The sequence below is a fragment of the Tupaia chinensis genome, unplaced genomic scaffold (assembly GCF_000334495.1).
Source record: "Tupaia chinensis unplaced genomic scaffold, TupChi_1.0 Scaffold000279_1, whole genome shotgun sequence".
Taxonomy (NCBI): domain Eukaryota; kingdom Metazoa; phylum Chordata; class Mammalia; order Scandentia; family Tupaiidae; genus Tupaia; species Tupaia belangeri.
In genome coordinates this window covers 235,292-244,129 of record NW_006159762.1, presented here as the reverse complement: position 1 = coordinate 244,129, position 8,838 = coordinate 235,292, and the positions used below count along the sequence as shown (strand labels likewise).

The following is an 8,838-nucleotide window of genomic DNA, read 5'->3' as shown; positions in this document are numbered from 1 at the left end:
TGCCCAGACTCCTGACAGGATGGAGGAAGGGAGAAGGGATTTGAGCATGTCTTGACCCTGTTGTGAGGAATGGTGCTTTCTCCCTCCCTTTCCCTAGCCCTCTGTCTCTGTTTCTCTCTGGCTTTCGCATGCGCTCTCTAACAAATATTTAAAAACAAAAACGTGTTATAGTCTGTCCCATCTTGAAACAAAACAAAACCTTCCATGACAGCATTTCCTCCTCCAGTTAGTCCATTTCTTTCTTTGCTTCACAGAGTCGCCCACACTCACTGTCTCCATTCTCTCACTTTGTTTTCACTTTTTTCTTCTTTTTTTTAGATTTTCACCTCATGGTGTTGGAGGAAGATAGAGGGAAAATGAGAAACCATCCTCCAAGAGGATGGCCATGTCACAATCTCTTCTATTCTCTCCTTGGGATTCTGGGCAGACACACGCACACAATCCCAGTGTACTTTTCAAGCTACTGGGTCCAGGACTCAAACTGCAGACTCAACCGTGTGGAATCCAGCCCCTTCACCTCCACACCACCTACTGGCTCCTTATTCGCTCTTTAATCACCCCAGTTAATCATCTGTTCTCCATCTCCACTGAAACTATTTTTCCCGTCACTAATGAACTTCCTTTTATCAAAGCCACAAGCCAGTGAACCCCTCCCTGTTCTGATCTTTCTCAATCTCTTAGCAGCATCTAACACAGTTTGACCTCTCTTCCTTCTTTCATGGAGTCTACAGATATTTAATGATCACATACCATGCACCTCATTATTGCTCCAGGCAATATTCCAGTGAGTGAGAATTAAAAAGTCCCTAACCTCCTGGAATTTATGTTCTAGAGGAGAGATACTGGCTATTAATAGGTAAACCAATAAATGAAGTGCTATGGGAAAATAAGACTAGGTGACAAGGTAAAAAGCCATTGGGAAAGCATGTAAGAGAAGGCCTTCCTAAGGAGAGATTTTCATTCGAATCTAAATGGTGAACAGAAGAGAGCCGGGGAGACCTCAGGGAGAACACCCAGTGCAGAGGGCACCGCCAGTGCCAGGACGCTGGGGCAGGGACAGCCTTGGTGTGTCTGAAAACCAGAATAAAGGCCAACGGGGCAAAAGTATCACGGAGAAGAGGAGAGTGACAGAGATAATGTCTGCAAGGTCAGCAGAAGCTAGACCATGTAGGATTTTGTAGATCCTGGTATAGTTTAGACTATAAATAAGAGGGAACTTCAGAGTTCATGGAAAAATGCAAGTATTTTGGTACAGAAAACATTGAAATCCATGCATAGCTTTTTCCATAACACACATTTATCATGAAGTTCTTGAAGATCCCTTCGTATCAGCTACTGGTTGATTTTAACCAAGATAGCAGTATGATTCAATTTAAATTTTTATTTTTTATTTTGTTTTACTTTATTTTTTTGGAGAGGTTTTTGCTATAAGGCACATGCACTCCCCAGAAAGACAGAGAGAGACAGAGAGACAGAAAGCAAGAAATCACCCCCCAGGGGGATGGCCACGCCACAACCCCTTCTCCTTCATTCTCCTCTTGGGATCTTGGGCACACACACACACACACACACCCGGCATGAGTTTAAACCACTGGGTCTGGGACTCGAACCGCGGTTGACTACATGGGAGCCCAGCAACATAACCATTATGCCAATTGCTGGTCCCTAAATTTTTAAAAACAAAAATTCATGTGTTGAAAATCTAATCTCCAGTACAATAGTCTTGGGAGGCGGAGCCTAACGAGAGATGTTTAGGTCATGAGGGCCCTGCCTTCACAACTGGATTAATGCTACTATAAAAAGGCCTTGTCTTGGGACCAGCAGTTAGCGTAATGGCTATGTCACTGAACTCCCATGTAGTCGACAGTAGTTTAAGTCCTGGACCCGGTGGCTTAAACTCATGCCGGGCGCGTGTGTGTGCGTGCCCAAGATTCTGAGAGGAGAATAGAAGAGAAGGGATTGCAGCGTGGCCATCCCCCCGGGAGGTGATTTCTCGCTTTCTGTCTCTCTGTCTCTCTCTGTCTCTCTGGCAAGTGCACACGCCCTATAGCAAAAACCTCTTAAAGAAAAAAGAAAAAGAAAAAGAGCTTGTGTTGGGGGTGAGGGGCAATATCTCTCTTCATTCCTCTCTTCAAGAGGATGCAGCATTCAAGACCTTCTCTGCTTCACTGATTCTTATCTTCCACATGGAAGACTATAAAGGCCTTTTAGGGTGAGAACGTTCCTTCTTGAGGACCAGGTAATGGAGAGTTAAGTCCTGACCATCTGTATTTTAATTTTGTAAATTAACCTATGCAATGTATTGTGATTATTACTAACACATTTGAATCGATTGCTTTCACCTCATTGTCTAATTTCTATTTACCGCGCTTTCTTGGTACTTCAGACCTATAGTGTGTGAGGCTCAAGGTTAAGGATACGATGGTGAGGGAAACACACGGTCCCTGTCCTTGCAGTGCCTGTGATGTTGCAGAACTGCTTGGATGGCAAGCCACAGATATGAATGGGCCAGCTTAAGGCCGGCTCTGTCCCCAAAGAAAGGACTTCATTGGTATAACTTTGAGTAGCTCACGGCTGCAATGGAACAACTGAAGAACCTGTCTGAAGATGCAGACAGCAGGGCAATGCAGGCAACCAGCCTGTAGAGGTAATCAGTAACCTCATCACCACAATGCCACTCAGGTCTATTTGTTCTTCACTATCCCCAGGTTCAAGAGTCAAAGTCCCATGGGAGAGACTGATCAATCGGCCTCATTCCCCCCATGTTCTCACTCTAAGGACGGCAGAGACTGACAGTCCCCCTAAATAAAAGCCTTCACAGGGAAAACACAATACGAGAGTAAAAGATACCCTAAACAGGCCAGGGTCAGACTGCAGGGGCCTGGGGGGACTGGCTGAGTAGTTCATACCTCATCTCGAGGCATCTGGGAAGCTCTGAAGGCCTTGACCAAAAAGTGACTTGATGACATTTGAATCTGGAGCTCAGGAGAAAAGATTCTCATCTGAGATCAAGAGCATTCACTAAACCTGGCTACGCCTGGTCCCCTGGGTGGGTGGTGGGGCAGAACTCTCTTCTGAGGGAGCACATTAGTACCTTCCACAGCATTCCTGAGGGGCCCCCTAGAAATTTGGAAATGGGGGCTTTCTGTTTCACCATGAATCTTCAAATCTTCACTTCACAGTGCATCTCCAAATGGCTCTGGCCTACAAATCGTCCTGCACGAATACATAAGATCTGCTTTGAGTACTAATCTTTCCTTTGCCATCATTTAGTTGCTCCATTTTATGGTTCTGACCCAGTATTCCTGTCTCTCAGCTTCTCAGGTTCAAGGGCCCAGGTTTGCCTTTAACTTCAACTCCCAAGAACTTGAACCACACAATCGGCCATGTGGGATCCAGCCATCTTAACCCATATGCCACTGGGTGGCCCTCTTCATTTATCTATCTATCTATTTATTTAAATTACTTGGGCTGGCTCCATGGCCTGGTGGTGGAGGGAGTCAGATCCCACTTGGCCAACAGTGTGGTTCAAATTCCCACCTCGGTGGTTTGAAAAACACACCAAGCACTTATGTGTCTTTGACCCAAATCCCTACAGGACAGAGAAAGGGTGGAGAAAAGATCGTGATGCGACCACACCCTTTGAGATTTCTTTTACTCTCTCTCCCTGTCTCTTCATGCCTCTCAGGTGAGCACACACACCCTCTGTCGATTAAATAAATAAATAAATAAAAACACCCAGATAAACTAATGATCAATTCACTGAAATAAGCAAGAGAGTTCAGAAATGTGGATAGCAAATAAATACACAAAGCCAACAGATTTCTTATACGCTAGCTACAGAATAGGAAAGAAACAAGATATCCCACCATGATAGCGTTCTATGGAATAAAATACCCAGGAATGAATGGACATTTTCTTTAAGGTTAAGCAGGCATTAGCGTCTTGTATTAAATGGATAAGTGTTTTGCAAACACGTTACCCATCTTTGCCTTGAGTCTGATATTTGCAACTTCTCTTGAGAGGCCTAAGGCACCTCCCTTACTAGATTCATCTATTCTCAGGCTTTGGAAGGGGCAGGTATGTGTAAAGAAATAGCATGGACTAGAGAACCGACACAGCAGGTTGAATTGCAGTGTTTCGAAAACTGACAATGAGGTAAGCACTGGAGCTAGGCTGTGTGATCATTTTTTTCCCCAACCAACGAGTTTTATTTGTTGCACAATAAGCCACCTAACATCTATCAGCTAAAAAATACTCAACTTTGAATAAAGATATTACAAAATGAATTAGAGCCCAATTACGATTTGCTTTAGGGGAGGGAACACGATTATACTCAATTAATGGCACAAAGAAATGTGGTATTATCTGTGGAAGATATTTTGTAGTTTTATCAACTGTGCTAGGGAGAAATGTTCACCTGTTGAAATATCCATTTTGTAAGTCAAATAATAATGTAACTGAAAGTATAAAAGAAAATGAAATAAAAAATAATAAAAGAATATTTAATAGCAAAAAAAATGAAGAAAAACGTTTTTATAGACCATAGATTAATTTATTTGTAACACCCATCATGCCATGAATTCTTAGGGAATAGGTTCCAGAAGCTCAGGCTCCCTTCCATTGGTTCTTGCAAAGTGTGCTTCTCTGGGTGGAGCAAGCTAGCGCTTCAGTTAAACCCAGGTTCTTGTAGATTGCCAAAAGAACCACTCCATGTTTTCTAAAAAGCCTAGAGAACATACATCCGGTGCCTCTATTCTTTCCCTTGGTGTTCATCATTTTGGCAAATCACTGAAAGGTGGTGGTTCCAGCTGAAAGGGTGTGATCATTTTTTAAAAAGCTCTACTGAGAAATGGAGAACAGTGGCAGATAGAAGAGGACAAAGTGTCAGAAGTGTCAGACTGAGTTTTGAGAAAGCAGAGAAGGTAAGAAAAGTAACTGGGGCCACATTCCTGCATGCTGCCTGGCCTCCCCCAGGTCCTGGACTCAGACACTTAACACTATCAAGATCAGAGCTGCCCTCCTAACCCCCCCTCCCTGTGTTCTTGCTCCCGTGGGGTTTTTCCAGAAGTTATTCCACACTCAGCTTCCTGCTCAGGAAACCATAATCCTGCTACGTTCTGTGGCTGTTAAACTAGGGACAACTTCCTAGATTGAAAGAGGGAAGGAGGAGGAAGCTATGGGTAGAACAGAAGGAAGGGCCACGTAGAGACCCAGGATTCTGGTGGCTTCAGCATGAGGACGCCTTTACTCTCTGTGTACATCTCACTGCAGACAGAGCCCTTGCCCAGGCCTCCAGGTAAGTGACACCAGCAGGGAACAGTAGGAGAGGTTGCCCAGGATGGACAGACCAGAGAAGGGCAATAGTCCTATTGCCCGTGGCACTCGGTTGCATCCTCCCAGCCATTCTCCTCACCGCTGTCTGAATCTGGCATTCCCCGGGATTCTGTTATCCTGCTTTCACTCTCTTCCTCCAAATACCCGCATCACTGCAGTGAGCTCTGGACACATCGAAACTCAGTTCTGACTCAGTTCTGACAGAACCCCAGCAGATTTGGGGTAGGGGTGGGTGTCACTGAAGGCCTACATGGGTAACGTACTTTTCCCAATAAGGAAAAGCAGCACCAGCCAGAGTTCCTGGCATCTGCTCAGATGGCTGCACGGAAGGGGTGAGGCTGTTTGTGTTAAATTAAGGTTTCCTGGAAGCGTGCTGGAAAAAAATATTGCGAGGGTTGGGTGTACTCTTTGGCAAGAACTGGGGCCAAGGGAGGAGCCCAGCAGGAAAATGATGATAGAATTAGATATTAAGATTGGCTGCCTTCACAGGGCGACAGGGATGAAGGTTTTTTTCTACACAGTCTTCTTCCCGTGTTCCAGGGGTTCCTCGAAAGGAAGTGTTTTAAGGAAAACAAGACACATAGTGAAAGCCTCGGTTACATATTGAACCTCTTTGGTTCTCTAATTTTGTATTTTTCAGGACTTTATCTTTTGTTCTACTTTCTTTTTTATTTTCCATTATTTATTTCTTCCATTAGAGAGAGACAGAGACAGAGACAGAGAGACAAGCACCCCTAACACTTCACAGTGCCGCCCTATCTCAGACTCCAGATTACAGGCACACACATACCTGGTATGCTCAGGGAGGTTCCCAGACACAAACCCAGGGCCCTTCTCATGCGGGCTCGGTTGTGTTAGCACTGTGCCATCTCTTTTGTTCTACTGTCAAGAAGATTTCCTCAGTCCTCCATCACTTGTACTGCATTTACGTTCAGCAATCTTTTTTTTTTTTTTCCTTAAATAAAGATAGAATTCACACAAGAAGGGCCAACAGGTGGCAAGGTAGCAAGGTGCAAACTGCTGCTGCTGCTCATGTGCTGGGTTCTCTGAGGCTTCTGGTAAGTGATGTCAGGCCTGGAGGGCTCGGCGTTACTTCCTCCACTGAAGCCCCCAGTGATGGCAGGCCCCAGTGTGTGTCCCACAGCAGAGCCCACAGCCACACCAGCTGCAGTGGTTGACATCGGGGCCACCAGACCTGGCTGCCCCAGTGCCACAGCAGGAGAGCCAACTGCAGGTGGCGGGGCCACTACAAGCAGCTGAGCTGCGGGCCTGGGGGCAGCTCTCATCTGAAGTGCCCGGTTGGCCAGAGGGACCACGCAGGAAATACGGCTTCGGCTTCCATGCAGCATCGCAAGCACATGGAGGCTCAATCAGACATGTGAAATGCTAAAAAATCCCTCACTTTTTTTTTTTTTTTTGGAGAGGTTTTTGCTCGCCAGAAAGACAGAATGCAAGAAATCATCCCCGGGGGGATGGCCACGTTGCCATCCCTTCTCCAAAATTCTCTCGAGATCTTGGGCACTCATGCACACACGCCCCGTGTGAGTTTAAGCCACTGGGTCCGGGACTTAAACCATGGTTGACTACATGGGAGTCCAGCAACATAGCCAACTGCTGGTCCCCCCAAAACCTCACCTTCTAACGCCGTCACTTTGGGAATTAGGACTTTAATTTTGAGAGGGGACTGTGGGAGACAAACGTTCAGTCCGTTGCATACTTTTTGTCAGTATCTATCCTTTTGTTGGGGTGTGAAGAAGAATCTCCCCCTTCTTCTTTTCTTCTCCTCTTCCTCCTCCTCCTCCTCCTCCTTCTTCTTTTCCTCTTCTTCTCCTCCCCCTCCTCCTCCTTCTTCTTATTTCCAGAGAAAGACCTTCTAGTTTCTTGACCAATGGACATACACTGAGCTTCTAGTATTCTGGAACTACAGAGAGGAAGGGGATGGGGATGTCTCCCTGTTCGATAGGTGAACTTTCATTTTCTCCCCATTTTCCATTTGGCACCTCTTCTCTGGGTGACATCCAAATATATGCCTCTTATCGCTGAATGTGGAGTAGGGACCACGTATAGATCTTTCCAGAATATATACCTTCTGGTTCTTGAGCAGATGGGGTGGGGGGCTGTTTCTTAAACAGATTGTCATACAACACCTTGCCTGCTATTCTCATGGCCTCACCCCATGCTACATCCCATAGTACTGTCACTACCAACTCCAAAGACTTTCTGGTGTCCAGAGTACCTAATCGTCAGCCCCGTTACAGAGGACTGTCCTTCCTCAGCTCTGCTGCCCACCTTCCAGTCTTCCATATGTCTTCCATCTTTATATATTGTACCTCAGAGAAACAGATCTCCTGGAGTTTAATTTCCAAAACAGAGTTTGTGTTTCTGTCTCTTTATTCTCATGTTATTTAAGGAGTATTTTTTTTTTCACAGATGAAAACATACTTATCTCCCCATCTTAAAACCAAAAGTCTATCTTCACTTTCAAATTAGGAAACAGCCATTGCCCTCACTGGTGATGCCAGTTTGGGCTGTTCGGGTATTTGTATCCCCACTCCACTTTCAGAGCACTTCTCAATTTTGTTTTCCATACCACCGATTAGACTACTGGATGTTTTCTCAGTACTCTTTCGGCTCTTTCCCACTTCCAGATGGATTTAACCTCTGTTCACGCATTCTAGATACCCTGGCTTTTTACGTATTTACACCCAGATGATCTGTTTCTTACTACCTGCACCTGGACTTGAGTTTATTTTATGGTCCTTTGTAATTTAGGATCTTTGAGATGGAGAGCATCCCTCCTGTGAGTTGGGAAGAAACAAGATGAAAATGAAGATCGTATTACTTACAGGTCCTGCAGGGTACACAGAGTACCGTAAGGATACACACACACACACACACACACACACACAGAGTCAGGGAGTGTAGGCAGGTAGACAGGGACTTGGGAACCAACACCTTTGCTGGTTCCAAGGCATTATCCAAGCAGGTTCCCCATGTGGAGTGTTAACAGTGGGTTTAAAGCAAGCAGGCATGAGTGCCAGGAGGTCACACTATGGCTGAGAAGGGGTCACTGTGGCATATCCACATAGTTCATAGGGAGCATAGGGAGAAGCTGGGTCTATGGTCAGTCAACTAGGCTGCATCTAGTTGTCCCATGGAGAAGGACAATGATCTGGACCAACTATACTGAGGAAATGGGAGAAGGTGTAGAACTGGAAACTGTGTCAAGAGTGACTAGGAGGCCAGCAGGTGTTGTGGTGGTTAAAGACGCTGGACTCGGGACCAGCAGTTGGTGTAATGGCTATGTGGTTGGACTCCCATGTAGTCGACTATGGTTCGAGTCCCGGATCCAGTGACTTAAACTCACGCCTGGCACACATGTGTGCGTGCCCAAGATCCTGAGAGGAGAATGGAGGAGAAGGGATTGTGGTGTGGCCATCCTCTCTGGGGGGTAATTTCTCACTTTCTGTCTGTCTGTCTCTCTCTGTCTTTCTGGCGGGC

The 8,838-nt window shown here is 45.7% G+C and overlaps 1 protein-coding gene across 4 annotated transcripts in view; it reads left to right on the top strand.

Annotated features, from left to right (window-relative positions):
* Positions 1-4,694: 4,694 nt before the first annotated feature.
* The window catches only part of GJC3 (gap junction protein gamma 3), a 7,121-nt gene continuing 2,977 nt past the window's right edge, over positions 4,695-8,838 (top strand). For 2 of the 4 annotated variants that reach the window (XM_006150135.3, XM_006150136.3), the window contains exon 1: positions 4,695-4,925. The gene's annotated coding sequence lies outside the window, so the exon portion shown is untranslated. Of the gene's footprint in view, positions 4,926-5,087; positions 5,300-8,838 lie in introns of those variants that run through there. The other 2 variants (XM_006150138.3, XM_006150137.3) reach the window with 1 other exon arrangement.